At 41.0% G+C, this 11356-nt stretch overlaps 1 long non-coding RNA gene across 1 annotated transcript; it reads left to right on the forward strand.

The window, feature by feature from the left end:
• Positions 1–651: 651 nt before the first annotated feature.
• Positions 652–9859, forward strand: LOC131310567 (uncharacterized). Its single transcript, XR_009195261.1, has 3 exons — positions 652–856; positions 8946–9134; positions 9756–9859. It is a non-coding gene; the product is annotated as an uncharacterized LOC131310567 (long non-coding RNA).
• The last annotated feature ends 1497 nt before the right edge of the window (positions 9860–11356 follow it).

An 11356-nucleotide genomic window follows, 5' to 3' on the forward strand; every position in this document is an offset into this window, starting at 1 on the left:
TTTTATGAATAAAAATTCAATTTCGATAATAATTTTTACTTTTGCGAATTACTCTCGTTAAGACGAATTAATAAATCAATTTGTATTGCTTTGGTAACGTGGCAAGAGGCGACTGGTTTGGAGGACGGCTAGAGATTGGTTATGTGTTGTGTTTTATACAACTGTTGTGTGTGTAGCACTTTTGATACAAGAATTGTGCAATGTATGTTAGAAGTGTGGTGTGGAGAAAATCAAGGATGACAACTTACACCGACCCATAGGTACCTAAATCGATCCGTTCTTTTTTCCCAAACCATAACCTATTTTTTCCCACGGTTATGGGTGTGGTGGAGCGTAGGGAACACCCAACGGCGGAGGTAAATGGTGGGGGAGTGGCACATGCCATCCTCGGTCCAAAAATAATAGAGGAAAAAACGTAGATTTACGCAAAAGCGCTCTTTGAGCAGAGAAAAGTTTATTCTCCCACTCAATCTAATTCAATAGAAAAATCATTCTTTTCAAAAAAAAAATTATTTGATAAATAAGTGCAAATATCAATACATATCTCACGATATTGAACCAATATCCATTCGGTACCGTGAGATATGTATTTTAGAATTATATTTGTATACTACTAGTATATTATTCTCCGGAGCGGGAGCGTCAGTTAGCAAGACCGACGCATATTTATAGCACCTTTTAAGCTGATCCCTTCTAGTAATAGTAGTAGTAAACTTTGTCGCCTTCCTCATCCTTGTCCGACTCCCTGACCATCGGCGACTGTCGGACTGCTGGACTGGTCTCTCTCTCTCTCTCTCTCTCTCTCTCTCTCTCTCTCTCCTCCTCCGGGAATGCCGCTGGTATTGCGTGCGTGATGGTATGAAACTTGCCTGTCTGATCTGTATCTATTTGTATGTAGATGTATGAATCTTTGCACAAATACATCCCTGTATTTGTAACTTTTCCGATTTATAGCATCTCTGTATATGTATGTCTCTCTCAATGTAAAAACTGCAAAATGTCTTGTCAGATCTCAGCTTTTATTCTTGCTACCTCAAGTTCGTTTCGTAATCTACGTTGTCTGTTCTCCGTCTAAAAAATCTAGGATTTGTAGAATTTGTTTGGCAGCCATTTTGTGGGACAATTCGGTTCCCCATTCGGTTTGGGTTCGGTTATGGACAACTCTCTTCCCGCCGTTCAGTTATCAGGGCGGATTCAGGTAGGTTTTTAGTTTCGGGTATCCGATCATATCCGCTCCATTGCCATTCCGAGAGAAAATTGTGAGAGAAAAACAGATTCCTAGAGAAAATTGTGAGAGAAAAACAGAGCGTGACGGAGGCTGAAGGGGATGAGAAGGACAATCCCTCCCCCAGAGAGAGATTTGTAAATTTGTAACCTGAGTTTGCAAATAATAGTGTGAGCTTGCTTTCAATTTTGATTCGTTCGAGTCACTGCAAGTTATTTGAGCTTGTTTCTAATCATTGATATGCAATTCCAGCGAACAAAAGTTTGTGCATGTGTTGGGCGAATAAAAATTGCGTTGAAGCCTGTTTTCTCTCGGCTCACCCCTCCCTCCTCCTCTGGTTTTTCCTCCCTTACAGCCCCTTTGGATGCCCAGGTGAGAAAGGGGAAGAATGGGGAGTGGTCTCCCTTAGTAGTGAGAGAAGAAAAGAAAGGGGTGGGGTTTCTCACCATCCCATCCAAACGCACGTGAGAAATCAAACTCTCACTCCCATCTCTGGCGACTGGTCTCTTCTCCGGCGACCTTGAACTATTCTCTCTCTTCTCCGGCGACCTGAAACTGTTCTCCCTCTTTTCCGGCGACCACACAGCCACTGGTCCGAAGACGAAAAGACGCCGGCGTAGCCGGCACGCGCTGCCAGAAGTTGAGCGAGTGAGATCTACTCTCACTCATGCTCTCCAGTCGCTTGTCTCTTCTCCTTTCTCACGGAATCGCGCCAAAAGTGGCGAGAAACAGAAACGGGCAACGATGAGACTCTCATCTCCCACCCTTCCTCACCCTCTCTCGCGTTGTGGATCATCCAAACGGAAGAGAGATTGAGTTCTTCCTCCTTCCCCTTTCTTTTCTCCTGAAATCGCTCGATCCAAACGAGCTGTTAGTTCAGACATTCCTCTCCTCCTCTTTTGAGATTCTCCTCCCTCCCTCAACCAGCTCCCAACCTCCCCCGTTCTAGTGGCCGCCACCTCTCCGCAGCCCCTTCTGTCTTCCCTTTTCCACTGCCTTTTGCTGCCACTCATCTTCGTCGCCTTCGCTGCCTCTCATCCGCAGCCCCTTCGCCGCCTCCCATCCACCGCCCCCTCTTGCTCTTACTCGTGTGTCGCTTCAGATCTACTGAGGCCATTTGATCCTGTCCTTGCAATTTCGAGACCACTGGCAGTTTGTGCCTCCAGTGTCGCGCTGGGTTGTGAGGGTGTTGAGTTATTTTCTTTTTTTTATGTTGATTTTGTTTTACTTGTTTTGGGTTCCCAAATTAAAATTTCATAGAGTTTCAATGTGTAATTATATCTGAGCCTTGTTCTCCCCCGGAGGTTTCATGGTTGACTTGCACTATTGCCGAGCTTTGTTTCTATCTGCTTTTGCAGCATGTGTTAAGAGCGAGAGGTTCACTTCTTGATGTTAATCATGGGTTTTCCTTTCTGTTTTCTTTTCTCAAATAAGTGTCGTTGGGCAATTCGTGAATGAAACATTTTCCAATGATTAAAAAAATGTTATCAATATGAGCTTTATAGGGACATGCTCTTAGCCATTGTTAAGGTTTTCCTTGTGCTAGCAAGTAATTTCTAAAATCTAAGATGGATTTGCAATTACGTTTGTTTTTCTTTCGTGTTATTTTTAGTTATATGCTTTGGGTGGCATTTTGGTTGGTGCATTTGGTCGTCGTTGCGAGTACAATACCCAAGAAGATGTATGCTTTGTAGAAGGCATTGCCCCTCAATACATTCGGGTTGCTCAAGAGCTCAAGCGACTTATTAATCCTGCTGGCCCGAGGTTACCCTACATACACATTAGAAATTCATTGTTTCTTCGTATCCATTTTAATATTTGGCTAGAAATGATTTTGATTAGGTAGTTCAATAGGAGAAATATATTAGTGGGACAAGATTCTTATATATTGCACAGTGAAAATTGAGGGCTTTCATTAATTATAACACACATGTGTGATGCATTCATGTCTAGAAATTGGGAGAGAGCTAATGATTTATGAATAGTAAATGGAAACTTTAATCCACATCCACAAAGGCCGCTCACACTTTGGAACCGAGTATCCATTTACCACGATCCTGTAAGCGGTAAGATAAACCTCTAACCATTGTCGTTCAACAACCCCAACCCCACAGGAAAAAGAAATTACAAGCGCCCGTCGCTCACTTTGACCATCTCCAATGGTATTTTGGCACTGGCCCTAATAGTGTGGCTGACTGTGATAGCTACAAAAATGTTGCATTTGGTTTGTTTAGTGGAGATAAAGCCTATTTATTCATGACGGACAAGTATGTGTTTGGTAGGCTATGCTCCAAGCATGAAAAACGCCAAACTGCTGAAGGGACCGCTACGTATCTGCCAAGGGGTTCCCTTCCTCAAGGACACGGTCTTTTCAGAATATGGAATATACTTTGCTTTTGGGTCTGGTGAGAATGAAGCGATCATCTTCTCCGGAAATCTATGTGTAAAGATTAACTACGCATCAGACACAAGTGATGGCATGAAAATACAAGGCCCGATGACCATCACTCAGATGTTCCCTTCCTTAGAATGTACCCCGTTCGAAAGTTGCATAGATGTTGCGCTTGAATCGTCGACAAGTAATGAAACTTATCTCTTCAAAGACAACCAGTGTGGTAATATATGAACTATAGTTTTGATGACTGCGACCTTGTCGACACTCTCTTTAGTGAAGCCTTTCCTGTTTTGAGATATACCATTTTTGGTAGTAGAATTGCTGATCAATATGAGGTATACCTATTCAAAGAAGATTTCTATGCATGCATTGACTTTGGTCCCAACACCTAACCCTACCCTACTCCTTTCTATTATGGCGGGAGTAAAATCCTTCTCTTTTTACATGACATCTTGCCTTGCAAAAATCGTGGTATTGTTGTTCATCCCACTCGACCTGATCATAAACTTGGCCACAATAAACTTTAAAACAATGTGTGTTATGTGGAAATTGTGTGTTATGTGGCTAGGGTCATGATTAGGCCGGGTGGGATGAACATCAATACCACGGTTTTTGCGAGGCAAGATGCTATGTAAAGTGGGAAGAACTTCATCGCTATAAAAGGAAAGCATACGGTAGCGTTGGGTGTTGGAACAAAGGACATGCATGCATATTGGGCTCCTCTGAATATGTATACATCATAGCAATCAGTTTTGTGTGAAGCAAATGCTGCCTCAATTCCATTGCTAAAAATGGTACCTCTCAAAACAGGAAACAAAACAGGAAGGCCTCAGTGATGAGACAGATGGGGCCAACGAGGTCGCAACTATCAGAATTGTAGTTTATACAAGCACACTGGTCGCCTTTGAAGAGCTAAGCTTCATTACTTGTCGACGATTCAAGCGTAGTGTCTATGCAGTTTTCGAACGGAGTACATTCCAAGAAAGGTAACATTGGAGTGAGCCTTGTATATACTTGCCATCACTTGTGTCTGATCCGTAGTTAATCCTTGCACATTGATGTTCGCAGAAGATGATTGCTTCATTCTCGCCAGACCCAAAAGCAGAGTCTATTCCATATTGCCCTTGAGGAAGGGAAACACTTCACAGATGCGTAGCATTCCCTTCAACACTTTGGCTCTGTCGTGCTTGGAGCATAGTTTAACAACACATACTTGTCCTTCATGAATAGATATGCTTTATCTTCACTAGACGAACCAAATGTAGCATCTATGTAATTATCATAGTTAGCCACAATGTTAGGGCCAGTGGCAAAATACCATTGACTGGGGTCAAAGTGGGCGGTGGAAGCTTGTAGTTTCTCTTGCATGTGGGCGTGGGGAAGACATCCTCAGTACATCTCACTTCTGCTATCTTCTATACGAGACTGGCCCTAAAACGGATGACATCCTCAGTATACATATAGGTTTAGGACAAAAATTACATTCAAAGCTGCATTTTGAATACTTCTGCTATCTTCTATAACAGATGCGAATTCCCAAGGGGGAACGAGTTCAGACACGCTCAAATGGATGTCCTTGTTGTTTTCTCAATGATCAGGTTCCGGAGGTTGAGCCTTCGCCCTAAAAGGCAGGCCGATCCAACTGCCAACGCTTCAGCTTGAGCACTTGATGATGCTCTCATGGTCTCACCGTTTTAACCACTACATCCACTACTCTCTCCCTTTCATCTCGTATGACAGCTGCGATAACTCCTCTAGAGAGCTCTCGATTAAATGCTGCGTCACAGTTGATTTTAACAGTACCAGAAGGGGGACGACTCCAATTGGCTTAGACTGAAGGAGGGAGAGGTTACTGATGTGACCAAGAGTTGTAGAAACAAAAGCACTCTGAAAAAGCCACCATGCTTCTTCAGTTGTGCGTAGAACCGAGATAGGATTCCACCCGCCTCACTTTGCTGTCCGTTTCCTTTCTTCACTGCCTCAATACAATCACGCACAGCCGCCGCCAAACCAAAGCCCGTACACCCAGTGTTCTAAATGGTGGCCGCCCAGGCCGCCTAGGCGCTTGGAGGTATCCTGCCGCACGCCAATAGCCCTTGGCGTTTGATTTGGCGCCCAGGGGTGTTTGGTGGCCGCCTAGGCGGTCTTGGCGGCCTTGGCGTCTTGGCAGTCTCGGCAGCCTTAGCGGTGTCGTCTGCGTCTTTAGAGGCCTAAAAAAAAATATATAAAAAATAATATAAGGGAGGTGAGCGAAGTCCTGTTACTTATTGTCTTATTCAACTTATTTGCTAGTTGTTACTACTTAATTTCATTTGGGTTTGTACTTTGAAGTTTGAACTTGCATTATGGATACATGAAATATAGTTTGATTGGATAAAGGTTTGTTAAAAAAAATAAAAAATAAAAAAATTCGCTGAATTGCTTGGCGCCGCCTAGGCGGCTTGGCACTTGAAGGTGGGTCTCCGCCCTACTACCGTCAAGCGCCATTTAGAACATTGCGTACACCCAATGCCACATTCTCGGCGCCCACATTCCTGGCGGCTCAAACTATACGGCTTCCAATCGGCTGCTGCCAACTCTCGCGACATCTCGAATACAGAACCAAGCTCCACCACGGCCGCCTATATATGTTGGGCTTCTTCGCCTATACAGAGCCAAGCTCTGCGACGGGCCGATGGCTGCCATTCAACTCTGAACTACTACAGATTTCGTGTTCCTACTGTAATATCCCTTGTTGGTGCTCGACAAATTGAAGAGGTAGGTTAAATTTTCATTTCTCCAATTCTCTACTTGGTTATTTGAAGAACCAACCAAAAACGTTTTATGGTTGTCTATTTTGTTTATGTTCAAGTGAATGTGAGATGAAAGTGTGACCAATGTTAGTTCACTTGTATTATTCCCGTGAAGGTTTGAGATGTAAGTCTGAATTTTTTAGGCTTTTGGTTTCAAATAATCAGGTGGTAGTCCACGTGTTCGAGAAAATGTCTAAGTTATCTTGCTTGGGACTTGAGGGAGTTGTTCTTCGTATATTGAATTCCAGATTAGGGGTTGGTTCCAATTATTTAAAATTATAATCGTTCGATTATGATGGTTAGGTCGGCTATTTAGTGCTGCCTTTGTCCCAAAAGGCAGCAATTATACCTTACTATATGGCCAACCGTTTGTTGCCAGGAGTAGATGGAATGACTTATGTCTATGTCGTGACTGGCCTAGCACTTCACTTCTTCAAGAGTAATTCTACGTTGCTTTGTTTTGGATTGGAGTTTTTCCTATCTTATGCGCTGCATCAATCCGGTCCTTAATCTTTCATGTCAAAGGATGACTTTTGGGATTGCTTTCTGCGTTACCAGCACTTGGAAAATGTGAATCCCTGTAGTCGTTGAGATTAGAATGTGCCTCTTAGTATACTTTTTCTGTGGTTATTTTAGTCTTGCTATTCTCCATTAACCACATAGTGACCCAAATTTATCATGCATGCAACAACCATGGGTTTGGGACTTGTGAAGGCAAAAGTTGAGTATTGCTGGAACTGTTAATGCTCTTTTCTGTTTTCTCATTGCAAACAAATGGAGTTTGCTTCTCATAAAGAGCAATTCTACCCAGCATTTGCTTATACAAATATTTACGTTGTAGACTACGACTTGGAATGTTTACGGCAGCCTATTGTGTAACCACCTACCACTATTTTTTTGTTGTCGTCCTAAATAATTACTCATCATGCTCTTATTTTTGGTTATCTGCCCACAAGTGCAACATGTATGTGGATGCCAAAATATGTCCAACTTCCAAGGTTGTTAGATACTTGTACCAATAAATATACAGGAGTCATAACCGAGTTTTAATCCACACAAATAAACCCGAAGTTACCGGTGGGATTCATGTAGAAGTGTTGGATTGCTTTACAAATGCACTGGTGAATCTCAATATGGAGGTAAAACAAATTGTAAGTTGTATATGAAATGAAATTTGTTGATTCCATTTGCTTAAGTGCCAGTAATCTTACTTGTAAACGTAATTTTCTTTCATTTTAACCAACTTGATTGATGCATATACCTTGGAGTTGAAATCGATGGGGACAGATTTCCACACGTAGAAAGAAAGTTCCATCATTAGAATTTTGTGCTTTAATGTCCGTTTACTGCTTTGACACTTAATAGTTTTTGCATTCAACCTTTGTTTCTTAGATGATTTGCGCGTCTAATTTTCAGATGACAATGGGGATTTCCATGCCATGATGAAGCACATGCATCGCACATGCATGGCGCTAGTCATATAAAAATGAAAACTTGATTCAAGACGACCGCCTGTAATTTCTCTCTAGTCATTGTACTCTTCTCTCTCTAATTCCCAGCCGCATACCTCTCTCTCTCTCTCAATCTCTCTCTCTTCTTCCCCGTCTAGGCTATGGAACACCATTGGACTTGTAATTTCTAACTTTGTTTCTCGTCGTGATGGAAAATCCTTAGATCGCTGGACAACACTCCAATGCCACATGATGTGGCCCACATCTTTTACAAAGTGTAAGTGTAATACTAATTCCGTACCTAAACCATTGAAATTAAATGATATATGGGTTGTGCATTGGATCCTTGCCCCCTTTCAATTGCACAACCCAGATATCATATAATTTCAATGGTTTACTTCTTTGTAATTAAGTAGCAATAGTTTACTTCTTTGTAATTAAGTAGCAATTAGGTAAACACACTATGTTGTATGATTATAGGGAAGGAGTGCATGGTTATATAGCAGCCGATGACGACGACCCAATGCACAAGCTTCATCCACTGGCCCAATTGTTACACACCATTTTTACAATAGCTTTGTTTCGTTTCATTGATCCTCATTTTTTAAAAACAGTATGGGTACAGAATTAGTATTACAGTTACACTTTGTAAAAGATGTGGGCCGCATCATGTGGCATTAGAGTGTTTTCCAAGGATCAAGGGTTTTCCATTTGTTGCACGGTTGAGTTTGAATCACCCCGTATATGACTGAATTTATGGTTGGTACAACTTCTGGGGAAAAAAAATTCTTTGTTGTTAACTACTGATGTCTTAATTATTTGATAAAAATTATCTCCTTTTTCGTCCACTTCGTTTTGTCCATGTTATTTCATCTGAAACTCAATTCAACTTCTTGAATCCCCTATATTGTGTGAATTTGATTCTCTATTCCATCTATATTGCTTGGGATTGCTTCATGATTTTGGTTGGGTTTTGGAGTCAATAGTAGTGCTAATATTGAGAATTTTTTCTATAAAAGAGAGGGAAAAAAAGGATTAGGGATATTGAAAACTTCAAATGTTTACGCAGATTCTTTTTGCAGTAACAATGATTTGATGGTCATTTCAACAAAGATGGCAAAAAGTTCTTCTCCCGCTTGCACCGCAGAAGTTGGAAAGAAGTCGGAGTATTGCTTGATCAACCTGATCTTGCTCACGAGTTTTATTGAGAATCCAGTGTATTGGGCCGGCCTGGCCCCAATGGACTTATGGTTAACGTGACAACCTTGCAAGTAAGTTTCTTTACTAGTGTGTTCCATTTTGCAAAAAATGTATGTTAATTACTAGTTGTGCATAATTTGTTGAAGTATGTGCGTAGTAAAACATGGCTATGGCTGAAAAATCTTTGAAGTCTCAGGGAAGCGAGCAAGAGATAGAGGAATAGTCGCTCATAGATGTGAATTAAGAAAGCAAGTCCGCACAGTTTTATTACCGGCGTTGTTCTGGTTTAGGATCCTTTGTGTCTTGGGATGGTTTACATTGAATCATTATGAATGTTTGCCACAGCTTAAGTTTGACATTTACTTGAGCACATAATTGATGAATCAAAACTTACGTAACTTACCAAGGGATTCTTGGCATTCATTAGAAGGCTTAGGCAGCACAAGACAATTCTTTCTCACAAGGCACACAACATTTTACAAGAGACTTTCAGTCATTATAGTGGCATTGCAGTGCCCGACACAACTCTTAAAGAAAATCGGAAGATTAGATAACATATAAGTTTGTGGTGGACTTTCACTAAATTTATGATACTTACATTTGTAAAACTCGTGGAATCCCAAATTATTGCTATGTGATTGTTTTAGTGTTATATCTACATTTGATGACCGATTTTATGTATCTTGGAACAGGCCATTGAATGGATGATCTCATTGTATAACTACACTGCCTGTAAGGTTGAGATAAATGCTGTTGATGCTCAAGATTCTTACATGGTCAAGAAGCTTCTCGCAAACTTTCTTTCTGGCTCCACAAGCAAAAGGCTATGCATTGGATGACATTTTTGGTCGTCTTTTTTTTTTTTTTTTTTAATCTTTAGTAGATTCCTGTCAATTCTTTTGAATCAAATTAATGAAAATTTTTTCACCTTTCAAAAAAACTGAATTAAATATTCATCTTAGCAGGCATTACTCAAAAAAGTAAAAAATTATAATAAAAAATAAAAAGAAAATTCTAAAGGTGGAAAAAGTGTGAATATGAACTGAACTTTTTCCAATTGTGGTCCGTATTTTAGACAACGTTTATTGTGATTGGACGTTGACACACACACACACGCAAATAAAAAGGAAAAATTGGGAAAGCAAACAAAACGAAATGACAAAATTGTGTTTTTTTTTGGGTCGGACTCGAAAACAGCGTGTATTGAACCCGACGTGTGTTGAAAAGAAACTCTTCAACTTCATGAGCCACTGCCTCCCTCACAACAATGCCGGTGGCGTGAAGCCCAATCCCCACTAGTTAGAACTTACCCGAATAGGAAAATCTTTTACGGATCCAAACCACATCATCATTCTTTTATTTTAGTGTTCTGACCAATTTACGAGCACTTTGATTAAACCATATCATCTTAAGAATACAGCATAACCAAAGGTCCACCTTCCTAGAGAGTTGAAAAGCCTCCTCGTAGAAGGAAACGCAAAGTTTACTTTTAGCCAAAGTAGTTGCCGCGAACGGGAAGTGGAAGGCAAAAAATGGCATCGGCACATGTCGCGGGACATGGCATGGCAATTATCCGATCACGAGGACGGATCCCCTCTGATTGTTACGGACCAGTTTGATCTATCTTAAAGTTTGGTCAAGTGGGTACATTATGTTAAAAATGGACGAAACTAATTCGTAAAACTGTACGGGAATCCCAAGATCATGTGTGCGTCCTAGTTTCATACTCAAATACACTCCCCCGAATGCATGAATATGCGGGTCGGTCAAATGTTGGCATGGGGCAGCACCGACTTCGTCATTATTCTTGCTCACTCAAGCAGGGGATCGGAAGTGGAAAGCTCTTCTTTCCGGATGTCTGGGCTTACATAAAAAAGTGGCACTTGTAATCCCATCTACAACTTAGACCACTCGACCGATCTCATCCACATGAAAATTTGTGTAAAAGTTGATAAATTCGACTTTCATTTATTGTGCTATAAACCGAAATCCTAAGAAGTGCTTTAAAGTGTGTAACAAGATAGAGAACAAAGAAAAAGAGCATTCAACCAAGAACTGGTCGCATGGCCCAAGGAAAAGAAAGGAGAAATACAAAAGCTGAATTAGAAATACTCCATGTATTGGTGAATGGTGATAAGAACTCTACAGGAGAACATGCAACAACAAAATTGGTAGCAAATGCTCAACATAGAAGAACAAAAGATCGACAAAATTCTCATCCTATTCTGGCTATAAATGGCCTCAAAAAATTGACCCGCCTAAGAATTCCATTACTGGGAAAAGTGGACTTTTG

Source organism: Rhododendron vialii, chromosome 12a (genome assembly GCF_030253575.1).
Source record: "Rhododendron vialii isolate Sample 1 chromosome 12a, ASM3025357v1".
Lineage (NCBI taxonomy): Eukaryota > Viridiplantae > Streptophyta > Magnoliopsida > Ericales > Ericaceae > Rhododendron > Rhododendron vialii.